Raw genomic sequence first — 27613 nt, 5'->3', positions numbered from 1 at the left:
ACCTTGCCCATGTTGCTTGGTTCCATTTAGAGATTGCCCCTTTCTTCGGTAAAAGGGACCTTTATTTCCTTGGCTACCCTTTTTGCTCCTGATATACTTAGAACCCCTTGTGATTTTACTTTTGAGAGCCTAGGCTACAATTGTAAATTTCCTTGCTTTTAAAAAAAATTAGTATCTGTGATCCCCACAACATTTTAGAGTGTGTAGAAAGGGACTGCAATGCTGGTTTGTACCAAAGATAGACAGAGTGCTGGAGTAACTCAGGACCAGGCAGCGTCTCTGATGAGAAAGGATGGGTGAAATAAAAGAAGGGCCCTGACCCGAAACATCACCCATCCTTTTTCTCCACGAGATGCTGCCTGACTGGCTAAAGGGCCTGTCCCACTTTCCCGAGTTATTCATAAATTCTCCCGAGTCTTTCCCATGATTCAAACTCGGAGAATGTCCATAACGAATCCGTAGGAAGCGTGGATATATCGTGGCGGCTCGTTATGTCTGCCGTAGGTACTCGGGGCTATTTGTTTTTACTCGTGGACATTTTTCATCAGGCCAAAAAAAATCCCGACTTACCTGACGTCCTGAATACCTATGGCTGGCATAAAGAGCCGCTACGATATATCTACGGACTCCTACAGCCTCCTAAGGACTTGTTACGGACATTCTCCGAGTTTGAATCGAGGGGAAAGCTCGGGAGTATTCGTGAGTAACTCGGGAAAGTGGGACAGGCTAATTAGTTACTCCAGCCCTGTGTGTCTATCTAACATTTTAGAGTTATGGTTTAGAGAGGCTACACTATAACTTATTTTGAAATGCAACATTGCGGAGTTTTTGTATAGTTACATTCTGAAGAATGCTGTGCTTTGTAAACCTGCCTTTGATCAAACCCCTCCCTTGTTTGAGGTGGCATTATTACTTTGCCACGTTAACTTTTTTTTAATTTCACCGAACCAAATTCACAAGCAATAATGTTAAAGATGCTCACTTGATGTCATGCAGACTTTTGTTGAACTTTTTTCTTATACTTCCTCAAGCCTGAGGGAATGGCTGTTAACAAATGTATTTCTTTAGTGGTACATTAACAGAATCTCTATTGTTTGACTGAGAAACAAAAAAAGGATAATCAGTGGATTGGGAGGGGGAGGGAGTGTTTCCCCGAACAGAAGGGAAATAAAATGGGCAAGTATTCCAGAAGTAAAAACTAGCTAACCTGATGCGAAGCTGGAAGTGTATCAGAGCTGACCCTTTGTGTTTTGATCTTTTGCCGATTAACAATCCTCCTTGAACAGTGCGCTTTGTATCTACACAGTTGAATGATCTCTTGAAGGCATTGCCTAGGTGCTGGGCTTTAACCCATTGTGCTGCATTCTTCATGGGAGGTGGGATTGCAGATAACTTTCGTGGTGGAGCAGAATTGATGACAGAATTTCAAGCTTCCATTCATGAATAATGAGAACGTAGAAAGCAAAGATGGTCACCAGCACAAAGAGAATGTGCATGCATGGCTTTTTAAGGGTATCTGATGTAGTCCATGCTGGAAGACTGTGCTCGTGCCTGTGTGTATGTGTGCGCGGGCACGATTGGAGTGAGTCTGCTGGTAGATTTTGCTGATTGCGTACAAACTGGCTGGTGATTAACAGAGGTCACAAAAACTTTGGAATGTGACGAGTGGTGTCAGATGGTCTCTCTCTTTCTCTCTCTCGCTCTCTCTCTTTCTACCTTTCTCTTTCTCTCCTTTCTTTTCTCTTTTTCTTTCTCTTTCTCCCTCTCTCTTTCTCTCTCTTGCTTTCTCTTTCTCTCTCGCTCTCTCTCTCTCTTGCAAGAGCCATTGAAGGTGGCTGGAGTTGTGCAGGAACTGTGGAATGTTTATTTCCTTGGTGGAGGGGGAGGAAGAAAGAGGGGTTCAAGCCATGTATTGTTAAAATAAATCACTCTTCACCTTGTCTCATGCATCTGTGCCTTTCAATGCACTCGGTTTGGTAAACAGCACCTTTCAAGGCGAGCGAGAGATGCATACTTGATCAGTGCAGGACACAAAAACAAGATGAATAGAGAGGGGAAGAAATATGGTGGTGGGGGTAGTGTGTGAAATAAACCACCTCCCCAGAGACAGGAACACTGCTTGACATCTCTCTCAGCAAGGTATTGGCAGAGGAGCTAGCTTGGAATTTGAAACACAATTTTCACAGTGCCTGAGCTGCTTGAGATGTCTGTGAGATAAGTGGGGCCATGTTGTGAAGCTGGCTGGAGGCATGAACTGCTAGGAGCTGATGGAAGATCTGAAGGTAAAATGGCTGCTCCTGAAGCTCAAAAGGACTAGGAAGCTTTATTGTGTGTGCGTCTCTTAAAGCTGTGTTGACGAGGCAGCAGATACTGTGTGTCTGTCTCTCTCTTTTGTTTCTCTCTCTCTCTCTCTCTCTCTCTCAACATCTGATGGTTGCTGCAAGCTGGTCTCATTTGAGCTCAAGAGCTGGTGGGTGGGGAGGTGAGAGGACTTGAATGATCTGCTAATTCTCTGTAAAAGCAGGAGCCACACAGAATGAGCGAGAGAGAGACAGCCTTGAGATTTGTTCAATGATGTGCTGGCCTGCCTTGTAGAAGAATGGGGTGGGGCCTCTCCTTTTTGTGTGTGTGCTGTAATTTGATCCAGATCTCAGTTGGGAAAGCTTTCTCTCTCCTCTCTCTCGCACTCCAATTTTTATTATTTAATTTGTAGATGTAAGATCCAAAGCTTCTGAAGGTGTGCGCCTAGATTTCCTTTGTTACAAGCACAGCATTGGCAGGTCCTCGTGTATATAAAATAGTTCATTGTACAGGTTCTGCAGTTGAACTGTACTAGGATTCTAACCTCCCTTGTTTTAACACCATTCAGAAGATGGAGGAGGGTGAGTGAAGATGGAGGGAAATGGAGCTGAATTTCACCAGTAAGTAAAGACAATGTTTGAGCAATATTTTGCAGGAATCACTATCTTTTTTTATTCTCCACAAATCACCTCCTGTGTTGCCTGGGGTGGGTGGTTTAATGCACAGATTTGTCTTCCCAGCCCTGCCTGCAGAAGCAGGATCTGGAGAACATTTAGGATGACATTATGTGCCTGGATATGCTCCCATGCATAATGTTGCAGCCAGGTCATGCATGCTCCACTTGCTTCTCTTCACGCCATGACCCCTGCAGATTATTTTAGTACACCGTGTGGGGGTGGGGGAGTGCCTTGGCAGTGGGAGATCGAGGTGGATTGTGGTAGATAACTCCAGCGTGTAGTAGCTTCTTTCAGATATATCCAACAAAAGAAAACAAAACTTCTGAAATAAAATAAATAGACAGGATTAAACTCAAAATCCTTGTTCTCCTACCAATCCTCCCCCTGCAAAACACCCGCCCCATGAGGATTTAGGGGGAAAAGTTTGCATCTTAATCTGTTTGTGATCTCGTTTTTTAAAAGCTGGGAATATCTCTTGTAATTGTGCAAGGTCCATTGGCGGTTCATGCAGAGTTGCACTGTTTTGAAGGTTGAGCATGTTGATGTTGAGAATGTCACATTGTTTTCTATCAAGCGTGTGGCTGACCTTACTGGTAAGGGCAAACTTTGTCCCCAGTTGTGAGCTGTTTAATTTGTAACTTTAGGTTCATTCTTGCATGCTTGCCGAGGGAGGTTTACTTTTTTTTTTGTTCGATAGAACCGCATTGCTTTTCTAAACACTTTCAGGTAATGAAAATAAAAAAAAAACAAAGAAACTACAGATACTGGAAACCTAAATTAAAATTGGAAAATGCGAGGAAACTGAACATCTCAGGCACATGGAAAGTGTTGTTTCAGGGGAGCGTTTTTGATGAAGGATTTTTTTTTTTTACTGGAGATGTTAATTAACGCCGTTTCTCTTCCTACAAATGCTGCCTGGCTTGCTGAGTTTCTCTGTTTTCTCCACATGGCTAACGTTAACTTCCTAATTCAGAAGCAAAGGACCTGCTGTCACCTGATCCCACCACCACCCCTTTCCCATACTGCCCACCTCTCTACAGATTTACTCAATGACCTATTCACTAAACCAGGCACTCTGTTAACTCAATGTTTTTACATTCCATGTCAGACAACTTGTGTGTGTGCTCCGTGTGAAATGGCGAGACATTTCCTTTTGAGATACAGTTGGGCCAAAGGGCCAATATTCTATGACTCTTTAAGAGCATTCAAAACCCAGTGTATCTTCTAATTTCTCAGTGTTCTTTCACATGAAACAAAGTTTCGGCAAATGTTGAGGGGGAAATCTCTACATTGTTTTGGAAGGGTTGTTAAAAAACCTCTTGTATTTGTGGGGGTGGATTTTAATGCAAAATTAGGTTGATCCATTAAAGATCAGCCTACTATCTGGCTCATTAGCCAGGGCCTTCAGAGAGCATCGCTTTTCAAAGAGGAATATTGGTCCATTGCTTAACTGTCAATGGTGTTTAAGCTTAATAGGTTAATGACATAACTTACAATTTTGTAAAGTGCTTCTTTGTAACTCATTTAAGACCAATGTTCCTACCGGGGCCAAAAGTAGATGGTTCTTCGACCCAGGTGGTGGTGTTTATTGCAGAACGCTGCCATTCTGAATTCTGAAATATTAGACGTACTATTTGAGAGGGTTATTAATAATTGACTGTTCCACTGGCCAGAGAGTCTAGAACTTTATGGGCGGCACGGTGGCGCAGCGGGAGAGTTGCTGACTTACAGCGCCGGAGACCCAGGTTCGATTCTGACTGCGGGTGCGTTCTGTACGGAGTTTGTATGTTTGCCCCGTGACCGCATGGGTCTTCTACGAGACCTTCAGTTTCCTCCCACACTCCAAAGACGTACAGGTATGTAGGTTAATTGTCTTGGTATAAATGTATATTGTCCCAAGTGTGTGTAGGGCAGTGTTAATGTGTGGGGATTGCTGGTCGGCACAGACTCAGTGGGCCAAAGGGCTTGTTTCAGCGCTGTATCTCTAAACTAAACTAGGATAAGAGGTTTAGGATCGTGCATTACAATTTCTTCACCCAGAGGGTTGTTAATCTTCTCAGTTCTTTGTTCAGGGAGCTGTGGATGCTTGAATGTTGATGCACACAAGACCAAGGTTGATGAATTCTTGGGCACAAAGTGACTGGACGAATTGGCCGGAGAATTGACTAGGTTCCACATAGAAGGCTGCTCTGGAAGGTTAGATTGCATGGGATCCAAGGAGAGATGGCTGAATGGATAGCAAATTGGTTCCATGAAAGGAAGCAGAGGGTGATGGTGGAAGGTTGCTTCTCCGACTGGAGGCCTGTGACTAGAGGTGTGCTTCAGGGTTTGGTGCTGGGCCCGTTACTGTTTGTCATCTACATCAATGATTTCGATGAGAACATACAGGGCAAGATTAGCAAGTTTGCTGATGATAAACAAGTTAGTGGTTTTGCAGATAGTGAAGAAGGTAGTGAACGATTGCAACAGGATCTGGATTGATTGGCCAGGTGGGCTGAGGAATGGTTGATGGAATTTAATACAGAGAAGTGTGAGGTGTTGCATTTTGGGATGTCTGACAAGGGCAGGACTTATACAGTAAATGGTAGGCCTTTGGGGAGTGTTGTAGAGCAGAGGGATCTAGGAGTACAGGTGCATGGTTCCTTGAAGGTTGAGTCGCAGGTAGGTAAAGTGGCCAAAAAGGCTTTTGGCACATTGACTTTCATCAGTCAGAGGATAGAGCAGGGGTCGGCAACCTACGGCCCCCGGGCCGAATGCGCCTGTAACCCGAAATCATCCGGCCCGCAGGTGTATTTTTTTTCCATATTCATCTGGCCCGCAGATTTCCATCATACCTCCCGGGCCCGAGGCACCCAGGCGCGGTGACGCAAGGATGCAAGGAGGCCTGCACTGGCGGCCACAATTGCAGAGCCACCGAGTGGGGCCGAGCTCTGGCTGTACTGGATCCTGCGCAAAGCCGCCGGCACGGCTGCGCTCCTTCTGTGTCTGGACTTCACTGTCAGGATCGGGGTTGTCAATAGGCCGGGGACGAGTGAGTGCGAGTATTTGAGCCACCGCCTTCAGGACAGAGCCAAGGCAATGGACCGTAGGTACGCTGTGCTCGTGAGCGCCCGTAACTAGGGGCCAGTGCTCCGGGTGGCGTCCTCGAAGGGGCGGGATCCATGTGAACACATGATTTGATGCCTGCCATTGGGGGCGGGATCTATGTGAACACGTGATAGATGTGGCCCGCCATCCGCTCACAGACATGCGTCCTAGCCCCTATGCAGAACAAGGTTGCCGACCCCTGGTATAGAAGTTGGGAGGTCACATTGCAGTTGTATAAGACGTTGGTGAGACCGCATTTAGAATATTGTGTTCAGTTCTGGGCACCATGTTATGGGAAAGATATTGTCAAGCTTGAAAGGGTTCAGAGAAGATTTAAGAGGATGTTGCCAGGACTAGAGGGTGTGTGGGATAGGGAGAGGGTTAGTAGGCTGGGTCTCAATTCCTTGGAGCACAGGAGGATGAGGGGTGAGAGGTAACTTTTTCACACAAAAGTTGGTGGGTGTATGGAACAAGCTGTCAGATGAGGTAGTTGAGGCTGGGACTATCCCAACGTTTAAGGAACAGTTAGACAGGTGCATGGATAGGACAGGTTTGGAAGGACATGGACCAAGCGCAGGCAGGTGGGACTAGTGCAGCTGGGACCTGTTGGCTGGTGTGGGTAAGTTGGGCCGAAGGGTAGTGTAGCTGGGATATCAGGGCTCGAAATTAACGTTTGCCCAGTTGCCAATGGCCACCGAAAGTCCCGCCGGGCAACCTAAAAGCTATGGCATTTTGCCCGGCTTGGCTCCCCCCCCCCCTCTCCACCTCGATGCAGTTTGAACGAGTAGGCTTAAGGGGCCGAATGGCTGTTCTCCAGTTTTCTTTGGGGTTTTTTAGTTGTGTTGCTGTGAAATTACACCCAAAATATCTATCAAGTATATCCATAGGAATGCTAACTCGGATAACTAAAGCATAATTGTGGTCACACTGCAGTTTTGTTTTGGGAGTGGGGTTAGGGCAGCAGAATATTGATGACATTGACTTGATTCCGTTGATTGCCCAATGTATTACGTGGCTGGAAACTTCAGTGGCAGTGAAAGCCTTGGCAAAGGCAGCATTTGCCATGAAAACACACTTGCTTTACCCATTTTGAAATGGGCACTCTGAAAAGATGTCATATTACATTGGATGCTGTGCATGTTTCTTTTGTTTCCCACCAATTTGAGACTTAATACCTGGAAGAGAGGCTTGTTGATTACTCAGAGTTTTCTGTTGATACTCGGCAATGCATAAAATCTAGCCAATATCCCAAGGTCCAGGATCATAGAGAGGAGGCTATTCAGCCTGTCTTTAGTTTAGAGATACAGCGTGCAAACATGTATTTCTCCCCACCGAGTTCGCGCTGACCAACGATGGCAGGTCAACTAATTCTATTCTACACACCAAGGACAATTTACAGAAGCTAATCAGCCCACAAAGCTGCACGTCTTTGCCTGATAAAAACCTATACCGTCGCAGAGAGAATGTCCAAACTCTGTACCAACAGCACCCAAGGTCAGGATCTCTGGCACTGTAAAGCAACACCTCTACGCAACTCGGTCCCCTTGTCATATTCAGCCAATGAAGATCTATTCAAACTAACCTTACTTCCCCAGTTGTCCACAGATCCCAGAACATCAAGATTATCCAACTTGATTTGTGTTGAGAATTTCTACCCGAACCACCCTTATAGATGAGTTCCTGACTTCCACCATCCTCTGGGTGAAAACATTTTTCATCCATCTGTGGATTTTGTTGAACTCAAAGGAAAGATTATTTTGATATCTGAGAAAGTGTTGATTGCAATGTCATAGTGTGGAAACAGGCATTTCAGCCCAACTTGCCCACACCGATCAACATGTCCCATCTACACTGGTCCCTCCTGCCTGTGTTTGGTCCATATCCCTCAAAACCTGCCCTCTCATAGAACATAGAAACATTAAAAAAATAGGTGCAGGAGTAGGCCATTCGGCTCTTCGAGCCAGCACTGCCATTCAATATGATCATGGCTGATCATCTATAAAAATAGTATGCCGTTCCTGCTTTTTCTCCATATCCCTTGATTCCTTTAGCCATAAGACCTAAATCTAACTCTCTCTTGAAAACATCCAGTGAAATGGCCTCCACTGCCTTCTGTGGCAGAGAATTCCACAGATTCACAAATCTGGGTGGAAAGGTTTTTCCTTGTCTCAGTCCTAAATTGCCTACCCCTTATAATTAGCATGTATCTCTCTAAATATTTCTTAAACTGGACAAAAAGATATCATCAATTTGTTCTACCCATGTAATTTCTACTCATTAAGAGTGCCCTTAGTAGAAAGCTCTAAAGCCTATCACAGGAAGATTACCAATGAGATACACATTGGGCTAGATAGTCCATTCCTACACTCAGTGCAAATTCGGGACTGGCCTGAGTTATCCCAACACAATTGCCTAAACTGCTGGCAGCAGCATCTTTGGTGGATGGGAATCCAACATGACCATCCACGTGAAGTTTACAGGTTCTCCCTCTGTCCTTGTGAGATTCCTCCCGGTGCTCTGGTTTCCTCCAACATCCCAAAGAGGTGCAGGTTAAATGGCCACTGTAGTTGGCCATTGTAGATTGCTGTGAGTATGTAGGTGAGTGGCAGAATCTGGGGAGTTGATGAGAATGAGGGGAGAATTTTTATTTAAAAAAATCATCATCGGCAGTCACTTTAAATGAGTATGATTGTCCTCTCCACTCCATCGGGTCATCTACTTGTGGGTCTGCAGATGTCTGTAGAGGCCGATCCGCGATCCACACACATTAGTGCAACGTGGGCAGTGGAGACTTGCGATGGTTGGTAGTCGTCGAGCCCCCTTCTCTCACTCCTTACGGTGCTGTTGCTTTGTCCTTCAGCAGTTCTTGTCCGTCTTTTGAACACAGGCGGTTTAAACCGCAGTAGCTTAGACCATAGACAGCCTTAGTAGCGCTGAAGAAGCCTCTGGATTTCCAGAGCCTTATCTGTCCACCAAGAGTTCTTAAGCTCCTTCACCCGGCTCTGGACATCCGCCTTGGCTCTGGAGCGAGCCGCTCTTTTGGCCTTGCAGGTTACATAATTTAGCCAGGCACGAAAGGCTTTCCTTTTCTTGGAGATGAGCTGTTCTATCTCTGTATTGTTCTCATCAAACCAGTCCTGGTGTTTTCTGGACTTGCACCCAAGGATGTTTTTACAAGTATCGTACAATAACATAGGCAATGAGATGCCACTGTTTGGAGCGTGGGTGTCTCCAAGATGCCTTAAGTTTGTTTTTCTGGCGAAAGAGGGTGTTAGTGACGATGAGGTTGTGCTGAGCACATTTGCTGAGAAGCAGAGTTCCATTGGAGTTGATGTTCCTGATGCCTTCCTTTCCTATGTTTAAGAAAGAACTGCAGATGCTGGAAAAATGAAAGGTAGACAAAAATGCTTGAGAAACTCAGCGGGTGAGGCAGCATCTATGGAGCAAAGGAATAGGTGACTTTTCGAGTTTCTCCAGCACTTTTGTCTTCCTTCCTTTCTTATGGTACCCTTCCAGAGGGTTGGTCCCGGCCGACCCTGGCGTTGAAGTCTCCTAGGAGAATCCTATCCTCCCTGGGGATTTTAGACAGTGTCTTGTCCAAGCAGGTGTAGAAGGTCTCTTTTGCTTCCTCTTCCCAGAGCCTAAATTAGGGGCATAGGCACTCACAACTGTTGCCATCTGGTTGTTGGCAAGCACCAGATGGATGGTCATGAGACGCTCACTGATTCCCACAGGAAGTTAAAAGAGGTGGCTGATGAGCTGGTTCCTGATGGCAAACCCAACACCATGGATCCTGGGCTCATCAGCAGTTTTTCCTTTCCAGAAGAAAGTGTAGCCACCCCTCTCCTCCTTTGGCTGCCCGCTGGGTTTCAGAAAGGGCAGCTCTGTCAATCCGGCATCTCCTCAGTTCTCTAGCGATGATCGCGGTTCTCCTCTCTGGTCTGTTACTGGTTGCACGATCCATCAATGTGCGCACATTCCATGCTCCAAAGTTCATATTCATATTTCTGTGGTGATACCTCTGTACGCGGTAATTCAGTCGGTAAGTTTGAGGCAGGCTATTTTTAGCGCAGCTTTTCTAGCCCTATCCCCAAGTGGAGTGAGCAGAGTGGATCCTAAAGAGGACTGCTCAGTCATAGGTGCAGCTGCCGAAGGGCTCTTCTGCCTCGTTCCAAGTGTCCAGCGACTGAATCTAGCACCCACCGCCTGATGTGCCAGCTCATGACTAGGGGCTTCCAGATCTCACAATCCTGCCCCGGTCACCACTTACTGATAGCCATAGCACTTAATCCAGGGTGTTATGGTGGATTCCCTATCTGGAGGACGCCAGTGCGTGACTTTGTTTAACGAGTGGAGACTGGTGCACAGACAGAAACCACAGTTCTTGACAGATCTGGGTCAGGATCCAGTGGCATGGGGTCCAAAACGACCGGAGACCCTTTTCTGCTGCAGCCTTCATCCGCTTTCCCAGCCGTTGTGACGCTCCACTAAAGTGTGCCATCATCCTCCGCCTGTTCCACCGTTGAGGTCTTGGTTGTTGGATTGCTCTTTGTCCGAGACCTCCCCCTTGATCTTACCGCCATGGGTGGCCCTACCAGGAGCATAGCACCAGACGGCATCGTTCTTAGGACCTCAGGACCACGCAAGCTTCTGCACCAATACAAGGTGACTTGTGAATTTATGGAATTCCCTGCCACAGAGGGCAGTGGAGGCCAAATCACTGGATGGATTTAAGAGAGAGTTAGATAGAGATCTAGGGGCTAGTGGAGTCAAGGGATATGGGGAGAAGGCAGGCACGGGTTATTGATAGGGGACGATCAGCCATGATCACAATGAATGGCGGTGCTGGATCGAAGGGCCGAATGGCCTCCTCCTGCACCGATTTTCTATGTTTCTATGTGACAATCCATGGAAAGCCGTAAAAGTAGAATTGGTGTGAATGGGTAGTTGATCGTATAGTTTCAGTGTCCTGCAGGGACACTGTTTGCCTGCTGTATCTATGTGGCTGTAGGATTTTTGAGCTGCAACAGGTGAAGCTGGGCTCAAGATTAGCAGTGCCTGTAAGTGAGTTCAGTATTCCGAGAAACGCAAGGAATCGTGGGATTTGTCAGAGGTCACTCGCTATAAAGAAAAAGAGAACAAAGCACTGGCTGCATAATCTGTGTATAAATTCTAATCTTTATTCATGAATTATATGTAAAAATATATTTAATATGGGGAACGGGGGTGCCAGGCAGCGGGAGAGCGGGTGAAACAGCGAGAGATGCGAGTGGAAGACGGCGGGGGGAGACTGAACCGACGTAGAGACATTCTTGGCAGCTGCATGCATACAGACACCTGCCTCATCCACTGCCAGGATCGAACCCGGGTCCTCGGCGCTGCAAGCGCTGCAGAACCACCACTGGAACGTCCCATCCCAGTGACCCATCCCTGCCTGGGGGGCGGCCGGTGACGTCCGGGGCAACCCCGGACCGACGGGACACCAGCAGCCCACAGCCAGCGTGGAGAAGAAGCGACAATACCACCCCGACCCTGCTCCAACTCCCGAGGAACCTGCCTCCCAACGGGCCGGGGACCGCCAGCCAACCCCCCCCCCGCTCCTCCCAATGGCCGCCAGCCAACTGCCCCCCACCCCGCCCAGCCATCAACGGAGATTCACACAAAATGCAGCAGCTCAGCTGGACAGGCAGCATCCCCGGAGAAAAGGAATGGGTGACGTTTCAGGTCGAGGCACTTCTCCAGAGATGTTGCCCGACCCACCGAGACACCGCAGCACCCCGTGTGCATCCCCGCTGTTGACCGGCACTCAGCCCCTGCCGGAACAGAGGGGGCCAGCTGACAGCCACTGGACAAGGAGAGAGACGCAGCCAACAGTCCCCGGCCCACCAGGGAACAGCCCCCTGGGAGCCGGAGCAGAGCGGAGCTGGAGCCAGCCCCCCCCCCCCCCCCCCCCCCCCCTCGTGCCGGCCACTCGCCAGTCCAGGGCTGCCGGCCAACCAGGTGGGACAGGCAGAGCCGAATTGGAGTCAGCGCCTCCGGCCTGCGCCGGCTGCAAGTTCACCTACCACCGCCCCGCCAGCCCAGGGCCACCCCGGACACCTTCGGCAGCCCCCAGACAAGGGCGGGACATCCGGGAGGGGACGGGGACGGCCCAGCAGCAACTCAACAGCGCCCACTGCACCGGAGACCTGGACCCGACCACGGACGAAATGCAGGCCTGCGGCACAACGCAGCAGCGCAGCTACCGAGAATGTTTATAGCGAGTGACCCATGACCTGGCCATGCGCAGTCTGAATACCGAACTCGCTTAAAGGCCTGTCCCACTGCGGCGACCTAATCCGCGAGTTCAGATAAGTTTGCCCTCGACTTGTACTCGCAGCATGATCAACACGAGGTCCTAGGAGGTCTTTGTAACTCTCCTTAATGCTCAAGAGTAGTCCCCATGTACTCGAGGCCTCAGCTAGGTCGCGGCGTATTTTTCAACATGTTGAAAAATGCCCGCGGGTAAAAAAAGGTCGACGGGAAAAAACAATACTTTTATTACTCGTAGGTTTAGTCGAAGTAGGTCGTAGTAGGTTGGCATGTTATTCGTAGCTAATCGAGGGTAGTCAAAGGTAATCGAAGGTAGTCGTAGATGGTCTTCAACATAGTCGAAGGAGATCGAAGGAGGTCGTCTTCACTCTCCACTATTCGGTGTCCAATTTTCCCGAAGCTAGTATTCAACATAGTCGAAGGAGGTCTTCTACATAGTCGAAGGAGGTCTTCTACACAACATTTTTTTCAAACTCTCCTAAACTCGCCAATTAGGTTGCCGCAGTGGGACAGCCCCTTTAATCAGGGAGTGCTGCACTTGAGAGTGCTCTGATGCAGGGAGCCAGGCTTCCAGCAGAAGACTCTACCAAAGGACACCCTGCAACAAACGGCGTGACCTTGGGCCACAGTGGTTCTGCGGCAGTGGTATATCTGTCCAGTCAGATACCAGGGCACAATCCTACTCCAAGAAATAGGTATTAACAAACATGTTAAAGGGGGAGAGCTGAACAGGTTTATGGAGGGAATTCTAATGATGTGGATCGAAATATCTGGGTGTAATAATGGCAGAGTATCCAGAATGCCACTCTTTCTTTAGACTTTGAAAACTTTAAAGAGAGAGCGTGGAAGCAGGCCCTTCGGCCCACTGAGTTGCCGCTGACCAGCGATCACCTCATACACACACTATCGTACACATTGGGGACAATTTTTACAACTTGCAGAAGCCAGTTAATTTACAAACCTGTACATCTTTTGAAGTGTGGAAGTAAGCCAGAGCACCTGGAGAAAACCCACGTGGTTACAGGGAGACCATACAAACGCTGTACAGACAGCACCTGTAGTTAGGATCGAACTCTGGTCTCTGGCGCTGTGAGACAGCAACTCGACCACTCTAGCGAACTTCACTGAGGAGTTGTGGTTGAACCTCAGTGGAAGCATTGACTAAATTCTTTGCGCTGCGGCTGCCTGGAATTGTTCATTCATTAGTGCACCTGTACACCCAGCCAATAAATTAGATGTATGTGTGTTTGTGAAATGAAACCCACCCCTATTAATAGAGTGCGCTTGTGTTTCGCACTTCATATTGCATGCAAGCTCGTGCTTGTTGTGGCTCAGTGGGCCACACTGGCCGAAGGTTGTGGCTTTGACTATTCTAGTGACCGAGGCTGACTTTCCTGTGCAGTATTGAGGAATGCTGAGGTGCCTTTTTGTATTGGGGCCGTGACACCCCATTTTGATGCATGTGAAAGATCCTATGGCACTAGTTTGAAGAAGAACAAGGGGAAATCTCTGCTCTCATGGGGCCAATATGCATCTTTCAGTCAGTGTTAGTGAAAAAGAGCTATGAAGCATCTCCACTTCATTGCCACCACTGCAAGTCAGTTTGGCTGTCATTTCTTAGAGCATTCCAACAATATTTCAGAAATATTTTACTGACTGCGAATCATTTTGGGATGACATGAATGATATGACGTTAAAAACTGTGGCAATGCCAATCTTTCCAAAAGTTAGAAAGTGTGTGGGTGAGTGACAGTCTGCTTTCTGGAATCATTTAGATAAATGTGCTCAGAAAGGAAATTCCCTATTTTAGGCTTTGTTTAATAATAGTTCATTTTCTGTAGGAGGGAAAAAAAGTGGACTTTGCCATGATTTATGTCGACGTTGTAGTCTTCAAATGGGAAAAGTAATCATCCTCAATTACTGCCCATTGACCCCCCAACTGTCAGCAGTGCCTTTGAGAGTTTATTGTAAATGTTATATAAAGGCCATGTCAAACTATGGTGCAAAACATCCTCAGGGTTTCATCGCCTCTCCTGAAGATCACTTGCCGTTTTCCAAGTACTTGCGTGGAGTGGGTGGGGGGGGGGGAGTAAATTCCCAGCATTGATTACAGTGCTGAAGAAAAATCTCTTCAATTTAACGCCAGCATGTGCCGCTACCGAAACAGCATTTTAATTTTGTTTTTGTCAGTAATTCCTCTCGTAACTACCTGAATGAATTCACTTTCAGACAGGCTGCCTGCTTTGCACGGTACTTTCACTAAAACACTGGGTTTGTTTAAATCTTGATTTGATACCAGTAAAGTGTGTGTCCTTCCACTGATATCTGTTGCAGAGCGGCTGGAGGAATGCACCAGTTGTGCTCGGCTTCCTAGAAAATGTGTATCTGTTTATTCAAATGCTGTTCACAGATTCTCTGCAAACTTTGTGGCAGCACAGGGAACTGTTATCACATGACGCGATCCTTAAAGGGCTGACAGCTTCAAAGTAGCATCTATACATACTTCATATTTTGCCTTTTTGTCAATACAGTCATTAACTTGTATACATCTAGATTTTGTGCTGCCTCGGGAAAGCAGTCAACATAATCAAGGACCATTTACACCAAGGGTTCCCAACCTGGGGTAAATTTACCCAGGCGATAAAGTTTGCCTGCCCAGGTGGTAAATTTGTTGATTCGTACATATTTTTTCTCATTGATTGACTGTTTGGTTCTGGTATACCGGGTTCATCATTAGTTGTTCATAAATAAGTGAAATAATATTGTTATGAGCTATTAAAGTTGCTAGAGGTAAACTGGACGAAAAAGGTTGGGAACCCCTGATTTACATCCTGATCATCCCCTCTTCTCCCCTTTCCCATCAGCTTCAAAGCACGTACCACCAGATTCAGGAAGAGCTTCTTCCCTGCTGTTATCACACTACTGAATGGCTCTTTTATAAGCTAAGGCTGTAGGCCAGATATTCCAATTTAGCTCATCACACCCGTTGCACTTTTTTTTTAATCTGCACTTTCTCCAGCTATCACGTTGTAACACTATTTTCTTCACCTTGGATTTTGTTTCTTTGCACTACCTATTGTACTTGTGTATGGCTTGATTGTCCTTGTGTATAGTATGCTATGACGGGATAAGATGCAAGCAAATATTTTCATTGCATCTCGGCATGCATGATAATAATAAACCAATACTAATTATGTTTCAGTTTTAGATTCACAGTTTTGTTCAGTTATGGAGTCAAGAGTGTTGAATTGTATTATGCACCGACCACAGAACAATGAAATTCTTACTTGCTGCAGTATAACAGAACTGTAAACACAATGCACAGAGATAATAAATAATAAAAAACACTTCAATAAACTAATAACCCCAATTTTGGGTGCAATAAAAGCCAAATTTCTTGGTGCAACCAAAGACTGTCTATAATTCATAGTGATGGGTAGTGTTGTGCAGTGTTCAAGAGCCTGATTGTTGTTGGGAAGAAGCTATTGAACCTGGTATTCATGGTTTTCAGACTTGTATACATTCTTCCCAATGGTATGAGTGCATGGCCTTCATGGTGTTGGTCTTTGATTGAGACAGTGCCTGTTATTGATCCCCTCAATGGTGGGGTGGTCAGTACTCGTGACCAACGTGAACTTGACAACATTTTGACACCATTAAACTTCGGCACATGATTCTGTGTTCCGTTTCCCTTGTGGTCTGCTGAAATATCTAAAGACAGAATCCATCAGGAATGATCAATACCTTCATGTGATCTAGGCCATGCTTTCCATTTTTAAGTAGCCTCCACCACTCTTCCTTCATAACTGGATTATATAAGGCTTGAGCAAGTTCTCGTCGTGTTCAGTGTACCTGTTGTGTAGATAGGCCTTGATATTATTGAATGACGGTGAAGGCTTGAAGGCCCAGGTAGTCTATTCCTGTAAGTGTTCTTTAGTGCAGTGAGCGCGTTGTGGTGTTATGATTTTTATGGGGGTAGTCCTGCTTTGATGTTCAATGGATCCTTCAGAACCCGTTTCTTCACTGTGTGAACTGACTTTCGGATTCCCTAGGTACATCGGGGAAAGTGTGACTTTTTTATTACATTGCTTTTCATGAACTCTTCAAAACTGTAGACTGATACTATGACTTCAGGAAGAATGTGTACGGCAAACACGGATCTTGACTCCTCTGTCCAGTATATAACCACACATACTTTACCTCTTGCCACATTGAGTGTGAGTTAATATTGAGAAATTGCCCAATCCTTTCTCACTGGACCCATTGGAATGGTCTTATTGGCCATTCTGTGTTTGGAGTGTTGCATTTAGCAGTCCTGACATACTATAGATGTGTTGGCCAGGTCTCCTTTTTTTGTTAATGTTAGATCAGTCATCATATCCTTCATATTTATTGTACCCAAGTGTTCTGCACAGAGTTCATCAACTATTTTTCATTGCAGTTTTTTTGGCTGCAACATCCTCTTTCCCCACTCTATGTATTTTTGATGGTATCATCCCAAAGTGGTGTGCGTCTTTTGGGCCCGTATCTAGTTCATCCACCCATTGTAGATTGGTTCATAGATTTGCTGCAGTATGGTTCTTTTCAGTCTCCTCTACTTCCTCACAAGTTTGAGGAGATCCAGTTTGTCGCTGAAGCCTCAATCGGACTTGTACAGATGTATGGTGGAAAGCATACTGACTGGTTGCATTGTGGCCTGGTTCAGTAACTTGAGCACCCAAGATAGAAGGAGGTTGCATAATGTGGTGGACATTATCCTGTCCATCAGTGGTATTGATCTCCCTACCAACTGATGTGCTACAATGCTGAGAACAATTTTCTGCATTCTGTATCTTCCCTTTTGATCTATCGTACGTGTGTTTGACTTGATTGTATTTGTGTATAGTATATCTGATCTGATTGGATCGCATGCAAAACAAAGCCTTTCACTGTACAATAATTAATCTAAACCCAAGTCTAAACCATCAAAGGGATCAGGAGACACCGCCTTTATAAAAAATAAAAAAATAAAAAAGTTAATATTATCAAAGACCCACACCTCCCTGGCCAAGCTCACATCTCGCTGCTATCGGGAAGAAGGCACAGGAGCCTGAGAAATGTTACCTCCAGGTTCAAGAACAGTTTCTTCTCATTAACCGTCAGGCTCTTGAACTACCCCAGATAACCCTTACCCTAGCCATGCTAATGCACCAGAAGCAGCTGCAGCTGACATTTTTCTTTTGTTTTGCTGGTCTTTCTCCTATTGCCATGGCTTGTCTTTAATGATTGGTGGTATGGTGCTTCCCCTGTGACAGAAGCCCAACATAGTCCTCGATCGTACCTGAAAATGGTAAAATATCCCAGTTTTCTGTCTCTGATGATGGTCTCTGCTTTCACATCACACAGCTGCAGCCATTTTCAACTATTCTCAAATCGTTTTGTATGGAAAGTCATTATTTTTAATACATGATGCTGTGTTGTAGTCTTCTGGACACTAAGTACTTGAAAGTTTCTTCCTATGTGCCTATTGCAATTAAACAACCTTTGTGGTTGCATAAGCATTGCTGGGACAACAGCAGCATCTCATCTAGAAACAAGGAACTGCAGATGTTGGTTTACACAAAAGGACACAAAGTGCTGGAGTAATTCAGACACTATCTCAGAGGACATGGGCAGGTGATGTTTTTGGTCGGGACCCTTCTTCAGATTCCAGATCCTGCCTGATCCAATGAGTTACTCCAGCAATTTGTGTATTTTAGCAGCATCTCATCCATTGCTGCCTGGAATATTTTGTGTGATTTTTACCCCATACAAAAGCTTGATAAGTTATTGTTTGCTTTTATGGGTCTCAGTTGACTCTCTCCATCAGGATTACTCTGAACATAAGTATAGGAAAGATTCTGACAATGGGATATAGGCACTGCATACTGAACATCATCACTGCTTCTACAACAAGTCACAATATGATCACTGTAGCGCAGGCCATTTCCGTCAGCCTCGAGTGATTAGTACAGGTGTTGGAGGTTATGGGGAGAAGGCAGGAGAATGGGGTTAGGAGGGCGAGATAGATCAGCCATGATTGAATGGCAGAGTAGACTTGATGGGCCGAATGGTCTAATTCTGCTCAGACCACTTATGAATGTATGAACTTATGAGTCCTACCACTGTGGGTGACAACTGATCACACTCACTCTCAACAATACGCCACTACCCTACGCTGCGCACATTTATTTAATTCTCCATGTTTTGTCAATGCATCGGGTACTGGCCTTTGAGTGGACTTATTTGATATTTAACTAAATAAACTGAGTCTTAGCACTCCTTTAATGCTTGTGTACAAATCCTTAAAACATTCATAAGCTTGCTTATTTCTAGGAGCAGAATTAGGCCATCTGGCCCATCAAGTGTACCACGATATTCAATCACAGTTGATCTATCTTTCACTCTCAACCCGATTAGTAATATATTTAGTGTATTATTAGCATATTTAGTGCAAACATGTTCCAATCCATTCTCAACGTCAGTCTCCTCCGAGCAAATGGAGTTAGTTAGTGGTAAATAGAGAAAATCCTGGAAAGTTGATGTTTCAGGTTGATGGCCTTTCATCAGAATTCACAAAGGTCATCTTCCTGAAATGGTGGTTCTCTTCCTTTCTGAGTAGATGCTGTCTGATGTGCTGGATATTTAGACCGCTTTTTTGCCTTTTGTTTTAGATTTACAGTATCTGCAGTTTATTGCTCTGTGTGATAGCCTGGCCTCTCGCCCATTACCGAGAATCATATATGCTCATGTTCTCGGTGTCTTGCTAGTGTTCTCAATTTTAATGTGCTTATTATTGCTAATAACACCTTAACATATGTGCCGTTCCTGTGACGGAACAGTCTGGAGCTGTGACCGTATTGTTTTTGTTGCCAACGTGATTATTAATTTTCACCTTAATTTTGAAATCAGTGTTTATTTTCCTTATCATCATTAGTGGTGTATTTGGTATATAAAATATACTCCCCTAGTTATCCATTTACCTTGATGTAGTGTAAACCTTCCTTGTATTGTCTTCTGCTGTAATTGTTTTCCTTCTGTTCCAGCACCATTTGACCACCATTGTTAAGCTTTGCCATACAAAGTTTTAATTTTGCATGACACAGCTATGTATCCATAATTGCTACAATGATAACATGTGGCAGCTCTGAACTTGTGCGAGGCCGGGTTTCCCAGAAGACCATTTCATGCACACTTCAGCGGTTCTCAATGTTGGAGCTCCTGTCATTGTTCCAGCAGTTGGTCTGCAGACTGCATTAAATACTGTATAATGCTGGATAAAATCCCATGACATTCTAAGAGGCCTTGTTTATGAACGTAGCTGTCAAGCGTATTTATTTGAATGTTAAGTGTAGAGTTAGGGAAATGTTCAAAATTGGTCCATACACAAACTTACCCCATCATGACAGATATTAGAGATACAGCATGAAAGCAGGTCCTTCGGCCCTCCAAGTCCGTGCCGAGCATAGATCGCCCGTTCACACCCGTTGTATCCTACACACTAGGGTCAATTTATAGAAGCCAAATAAGCTGCTAACCTGCACGTCTTTGGAATGTGGGAGGAAACCGGAGCAACTGGAGAAAACCCACGCCGTCACAGGGAGAACGTACAAACTCCGTACAGACAGCACCCGTCGTCAGAATCGAACTCTGGTCTCTGGCACTGTAAGGCAGCAACTCTGCCACTGCGCCACAGTGCTGCCCTTGCTGTGCCACTGATCCTCCAGAACAACTTGCTAATAGTTTATTGTCTCTGTTGGTTAGAATTACTAAACTTGCAGCTCGACACTGTGCTGGGTTGAAATGGTTTTGCAGCTTTTTCTGTGTTAACGGAGACATGGATTATCTTGCAGGCCTCGCTTGTTTGGACGAGTATGGCCATGTTTCCACTAACGCGATCATCTTGTTGCTTTCCCATATGGCTTTATTCACCTTTATCCTCTTTGTCAGTTACATTAATTTGCCTGGGAAACCATTTCCATCCTCTCCGTCTATGCATGAATCCCCTCATGCTTTGAAAATTGTAACCAGAAGTCAGGATAAACTATAAATGACTAGGATGTTGTTCTGGAAGATCAATGCCATGCTGTTGCAACTTAAATACAATGATAGAAGGGCAGTGGAGAGGCAAGTTTGTATTTGACAAATATTGACCAATTCCTTAACTTTCAAATGTGCACCCATGATAACCATGATCACAATTGATCTGTGTCTGAACAGCCATTTTGTGTTTGGTAATTACTAGATTTGACTTTTTATTTACACTTAATTCTAAATCTCCTACCTCCTTTTTGCTAATCTTTATGCTCAAAGTTGCACCTTGGACTTGCCATAGTTCATTGTGAACATCACATCTGTTCCCTCCAAGCACAATTACCATGACACTCAATGTCCTTAATGAATTAGTGGCTGGGATTCTTTGCTACCATCATTGCCAGTGTAAACTGTGTACTCGGTGGGTTTGTAGCTTCCAACAAAGATGGTTGAAGAACGAGGGGAGCAGAGGGCAGTGCGTGTGTTTGTTCTGGGATTGGTCATAGACGGCCTCTGCAACTGCCTACAAAGTGCAGATGCTGGTTTAAACCGTAGATAGACACAAAAAACTGGAGTAACTCAACGGGATAGGCAGCATCCATGTCGAGACCATTCTTCAGACTGGTTGGGGATTAGGGAAACGAGAGATATAGTCGATGATGTAGAGAGATAAATGAACAATGAATGAAAGATATGAAAAACAAACAGCCCAGCCTAACAATGGCCTGTTTCTCTATCATCATTACTCTTTTGCATATCTTTAATTCGTTGTTCTTTATCTCTCTACATCATCGACTATATCTCTCGTTTCCCTAATCCCCAACCAGTCTGAAGCAAAGATCCTATAGTAAAGCAAGATAGTGCACTCGACGAAAAAGACGTTGTAGGGTCATGGGCAGGTTCATGGGTAATCTTCGGCCCCATTTCCGTAATCGGCTTCTGTGTCCGCCATCTTTGTCCGCCATAGCTGAGCAAAGATACTAGTACGGAGACAGAAGCCGGTTAGGGAAACATCCTCGTAAAAATCAAAGATCTTTGGTGAAAATCTTCTCGTTTTCTCTCTGCCTCTCTGCCCTGTTAAAGAGACTCACTGATGGGGGGGGAAAGAGGGTGGGCATGAGAACCGAAGCTGAGAACAGACGGACTTCGGATTCTTCCCCCATCACGCTCGCTGCCCGGCTCCCAAACCCCGGACTGGTCTGCTCTTCACTACTCCTCTGCGTCGATTGAGCATCGATTTCCCTCATCAGAGAAACGTTCCTCTGGAGATCGAAAGGCAGAGACTCCACATAGTTCACAGCTTGCAGCTGCTCCCCGTTCGCAGATCTCAGCATCTAGCAAGCTACATGTGTTATTTGTTGGGGCAGAAGGGGTGGGGAGCAGGCGGACTTTCCTTGGGCTACACTCGCTCGCTCACTCGGTCGGTCGATGCAAGCCTCAGCCCCTCACTCTCACTCGCTCTGCCTTTCTCTTTTTGAGGAAAAAATAAACAACCAATTTTGAAAAGGCACAGCGGAGACAAAAAGAAAGAAGCATGGATTGGAAAGATCTCCCCTTTTACACTGCCGTGTGGGCACAGCCTCTTTGCCCTCAGTGCCCCCCTCCACCCTTGCACAGTCCGATCCCAATCCAGGGGCTTTGAATCCAAAACATTAAAAAAGAAAATTAACAGAATTATTATTTATTAACATATTAATCATTCACAAAAAATAACAGAATTATGAATCATGAATCTAACACTATATCACACACACAAACTGTTCCCCTGCAACGCTGATTGCACAGCGAGAGGGATATACAAAGTCGGGTCAGGTTTACTGAAATGGCTGACGTAAAGGCTGACGTTCTACTCCGTAGCGGTACTACACGTCAGCCCATTGATTTTCGCAGGAGTGCACTATCTTGCTTTGCTATAGGATCTTTGGTCTGAAGAAGGGTCTTGACCCGATACGTCACCCATTCCTTCTCTCCAGAGATGCTGCCTATCCCGTTGAGTTACTCCAACTTTTAGTGTCTATCTGTCCACAAACATGGATGGGTTTATGGACTCCAATAGTCACATGACACAATACTGAGCTATTGTTCACTGCCAATTTAACACAAAACAGTGTTCAAAAGGGAACTGCAGATGCTGGAATATCGAAGGTACACAAAATTGCTGGAGGAACTCAGCGGGTGCAGCAGCATCTATGGAGCGAAGGAAATAGGCGACGTTTCGGGCCGAAACCCTTCTTCAGACCGGGTGAAGAAGGGGTTCGGCCCGAAACGTCGCCTATTTCCTTCGCTCCATAGATGCTGCTGCACCCGCTGAGTTCCTCCAGCAATTTTGTGTACCTAACACAAAACAGTAATGTGATGTGTCCAGAAAAAAATAAATCTAATGTTGCAATGGATTATTGCAAGTTGAAATGTTGATTCTCTTCCAGTTATATCTGTTGCACGTTGAGTGAGTTTGGACAATTGGTGAAAATCAAAGATCGTAATATGCTCAGGTTCGAAGTCATGTTTTATGGGTCTTGTGACTACAAAGAATTTGGGTATAATGAGCTCCGATAAACAACAATGTGATAATGACTATAAACCATCTTGTCCTTTGGTACTGTTGATTGAGCGATGAGTGTTGGCCAAGGCTCTTCAGAAAAGTGCCCATGAGATTTTTATACAGAGTGAGAGCCTTTATTAGCATAATGCCCAGAATTCAAACCTGTAACAATATGACACTCCCTCAGTATTGCACTAGTGTGTCATCCTGGATCAGTGTGTCTTGAGTATCGGGCACGGGACTTGCACCCATAAGTATCAGACATAGAGAGCCACCCTCTGGGAGATCGTTCCTTTTAATTTATTCAAAGTGGTTACATTGGTGCTGATATAACCATATAACAATATAACCATATAACAATTACAGCACGGAAACAGGCCATCTCGACCCTTCTAGTCCGTGCCGAACACATAATCTCCCCTAGTCCCATATACCTGCGCTCAGACCATAACCCTCCATTTCTTTCCCATCCATATAACTATCCAATTTATTTTTAAATGATAAAAACGAACCTGCCTCCACCACCTTCACTGGAAGCTCATTCCACACAGCTACCACTCTCTAAGTCATCATCAACTTTACTCAATTCTGAAATCGTCATTCTGTTGATCAGTATATCTATCATCTGAAGAAGGGTCTTGACCCGAAACGTTGCCAATTCCTTCTCTCCATAGATGCTGCTTCACCCGCTGAGTTACTCCAGCATTTTGTGTCTACCTTTGTATATCGCATGGTGCTGCACATCAGCTCAAAGTAAACTTGTCCTATGGCTTGGCATACATAGTTGGAGGTTAGTTGGCCAATGTTACATCGTGTATGCCAATAACATGCAGGTTTATCTGCACCCCTTTGAAATGTTACACTGTGAGACACACAATGCTGAGCATCTCCCTCGGTTAAATTGTGTCACAAGAAACTGCAGATGCTGGAATCTTGAGCAAAACATAGTGCTGGAAGAACCTGGTGGATCAGGCAGCATCTCTGGCAAGAAGGAATAGGTGACGTTTCGGGTCGAGACCCTTCTTAAGATCCTTCTCTCCAGAGATGCTGCCTGATCCGCTGAATTACTCCAGCATTTTGTGTCTACCTTCGATTTAAACCTTTCCTACATGTTTTTTCCTACATCGTCTGTCCATTCTCTCCACAGATGCTGCCTGACCCACTGAGTTCCTCCAGCACTGTGTTTTCCTCTGGGAAGACCTTAAGGGCCTGTCCCACCAGCTTGCGATAGCATGCGTCTAGCGCGACCAAACGTGGTCGCTTGAGGCGTACGGCCTCGCGGGGCGGGTCCCACTTCCAACCGCGGAGGCGTATGGAGTTGTGCGGGGCTGGTCCCGACATCGCACTGGCCTCTTGCACTGTCCAAAAATCCCGCACGACAACGGCCTGTCGGCCCGCAGCCGCATTGAGGCCGTACGTAGCGCCTCAACGTCATATGCAGCGCCTCGACGGCGTACGCAGCGTCTTGATGGCGTGCGCCTAGCGCGAGGCGTTGCGCGATAACGTCACCGCCCGGCGTGCCGTCGCGTGATGACGTCACCGCCTGACGCCGTGCAACGTCCAAATTCAGTCGACCCGCCTCCTGCCCAGCTGATTGGTGAGTTTGACGTAAATTACGTCACGCGTACTTAGCGCAAACTCAGCTTCCGTTTGGTCGCGCTAGACGCATGCAACCGCATGCTGGTGGGACAGGCCCTTTAGTCTCAGTCCCTTTTTTTGATGGAAGTGACATATCAAACGGATGTTACTATGAAAACAAAACAAAGCTAGGATTTCTCCCCATTATCCCAGGGCCAATGTTTAACTTGCAATCAGTATCATTAAAGCAGATTATCTGCATGTTATCACTTTGTTGTTTACGGGACATTGCTGTGTGTAAATTGGCTGCCACATTGCGACAAAGATTACATATGATGCTGTTGTTTATCTTTTTAAAGATCTGCAGACATACCTGCTTTTTCCACTCTCCACCTCTTCCCCTTCCCTCTTTCTCCCCTCCTCTCCCCCTCCTCTCCCCCTCCCTCCTTCCCACTGTATCTCTTTTTGCATTGTTTTCTTTTGTTTATCTCTTTTCGCCTCTTCCCTGTCTCCTTGGCAACGGTCCCAAGCTGAACCAGGCCTTTTCACAGTCTTAGTATCCTGTGTGATTTGTTGGTTTAAACTGATGGGAAGGATGAACCACATTGTTCATTGGTGCATCAGTCTGCTGCCAAAATGGAGCTGCGTGGAACACAAGTTATGTCCCTTTAAGTCTACAAGGTGCAATTACTGTGCCTTCCTGCTTCAATTAGAGCTAATTGTTCTTGGCAGATAATCAGGTCAATTAGAGGTCAGGCTGATGTTCTTTACATATATATGTAGGAAGCTTGAAGACAATTGGAAACAAATGCTTTCTATTGCAAGAAGAACAAGCTTTATCCCCAGGTTGGAAGTGATGTAACTTTTTTTCCCCAATTTATTTTAAAAATGTGATTTGGCTTGAAATTTGGATTCTTTTTTCTGTGGCATCTCTCAGGGTTTGCCAATGAAGCCACTGGTGTGAAATGCATGAGAAATTCATTTCCAATTTTGATGCCTTCTACAAAAATTCACGTGCAAAAATTACAGATGCAAGTATATATTTTTGGCCATCCAGTGCAATCAGTCATCAGCTGAGAGAGAGAATGCAATCATTTCCCTTTGTTCCACTCTAAAGTGTTATTCGTTCTAATTTCATGTTGTGACCTGGGGCAATTTCATCAAGGCAGCTGCATGCATGTGTTGTTTAACACCAGAGGAGAATTTCAATAAGTGTGCAAATTTTCGTCACCTATGACGAAACTGATTTAAAATAGCTGAAAATGCATTTCATAAAAACTTTTTCTGCACAATTCAGTAACTTAATTAACCTCCACTAGCCAGTGCCATGGCAATTTAAAAGCCTTTTTGATGTAGAGCAATTTCCAAAACATGGGGGAAGTCTTGTCTAAGCATTGGAATTCCACAAGAGTCAATGCTAGGATGAACAGCTGGATCCTGACCCTGATTGTAAAATGCAGGTTTGTAAGACCACACAATCCAATTACTTGATAAGTGCTGGATGTGTTCGCACTTGTGTGACCATCTCTGTCTCCCATTGACAGGAGATACCTCAACAAGTAGAGATCGTAAGGGTCCTGACCCGAAACATCCGTCCATGTTCTCCAGGGATGCCTTGTGTCTTGTTTAGAGATCGAATGATTTATACCCCAAACAAAATCCTCATCAGTGGAAAAGGGTTGCAATTTTCTTTGGAATAAGGTGTACCATTAGTTGGGAACAAGTTGTTCTTTGACAAGTTCATAGTAATGTGGGGGTTGGTGTTGGTTCACAGTATTGTAGCAGTTATGTTACTGTGGGAAAAGTAACCAGAGAATCACCAATGTCGATTGAAAACGTGAAATTACAAAGTAATGAATTGTCAAGTCACCAGATTGGGTTTATTAACGTACTTGAAGGATCCTCCATTGCCAGAGTGAGGCCACACACAAATTGGACGAACAGCACCTCATATTTCACTTGGGAAGCTTACAACCCAGTGGAAAGTACGTTGAATTATCCAATTTTAGGTAACTTTTACAAACATCTCCTCCCCCCCCCCCACCCCCCCCACTTCACTAAAAGTCCGTTACCAGTTTCATGCATCTCAGCGATGTATCCCTCTTGGGCTCGAATCATCTCTAACCAGATCAGCCTATCGTGGAACCACCTTACCTGATGCCCCGATTTGTCCTCCAGCAACCTTCCCCCACCCTTCCCACAATCAGTCTGATTGAAGTTCCTGACCCGTAACATATCCCTTCTCTCCAGAGATTCTCCCCGACCCGCTGAGTTACTCCAGCATTTTGTGTCTTGTTGTTTTAAACCAGCATCTGCAGTTCATAGTCATTGAAGAATCCTGCCTGAAGAATCTGTTCTCTTTGCCCTAACTGGGTCAATATATGATTCCATTCAATGAGGTTTACTCATTTTCCTTCAATTGGCAAGTCATGTACTTCCAATCAGTTGAGAAACAATACATTTCAGATTTTGTCGCGCCATCCAATCACATTTTGTAAATAAAAGCATTTGTTTTGGGAATGCAGAGTGTGGTGTGAAATTAGTAAATGGCCTTTGTCACTTGCCAAGGGAAGAGCAGAGAAGCAAAGGTAACATTGATGCATGGGATGAGCTGTGAGATTTGGATCATGAAACATTGACGAAAATACAAAGGTAGCAAAGGGCGGAATGCCTGCGATCGATTGAGCAAGAGAAGAAAATGAGTTGGAGAGGATTTATCAATAAAATAAGAATGGAGGCAGGCCTTTGTTATGTACCCAAAAGGGGACGCCAGGCCAAGGTTAATCAGGAGAGCAGCATGAGAACTTCTGGAACTGTAAAGAAAGGAATTTCACATATATAACCACACGGCTACATTGGAATCTGACCAGGAAATTGGGAATAGTAAACTAACTGGTAAGGCATATGTATGAGCAAAGCGTTGGAGGAACTCAGCGGAACAGGAAGAATCTGGAGGGACTGGATAGGCGACATTTCAGATTGGGACCCGTCTTCAATTTGATTGATATCTCGAGGCGTATGGCATCTGAATGATTGATTGTATTTCCAGCCAGTGGCTGATGAA

The 27613-nt window shown here is 45.4% G+C and overlaps 1 protein-coding gene across 13 annotated transcripts in view; it reads left to right on the top strand.

Moving 5' to 3' along the window:
• The window catches only part of znf462 (zinc finger protein 462), a 137473-nt gene that overhangs the window by 49455 nt on the left and 60405 nt on the right, over positions 1–27613 (top strand). Inside the window, exon 1 of one of the 13 annotated variants that reach the window (XM_033018057.1) lies at positions 2898–2921. The exons of the other annotated variants lie outside the window; for them this stretch is intronic. The gene's annotated coding sequence lies outside the window, so the exon portion shown is untranslated. Of the gene's footprint in view, positions 1–2897; positions 2922–27613 lie in introns of those variants that run through there. 13 annotated transcript variants of the gene reach the window in all.

This window comes from Amblyraja radiata, chromosome 3 (assembly GCF_010909765.2).
Source record: "Amblyraja radiata isolate CabotCenter1 chromosome 3, sAmbRad1.1.pri, whole genome shotgun sequence".
NCBI lineage: Eukaryota > Metazoa > Chordata > Chondrichthyes > Rajiformes > Rajidae > Amblyraja > Amblyraja radiata.
Note: the sequence above shows the minus strand (reverse complement) of the source record. Positions and strands in the feature narration are given on the sequence as shown.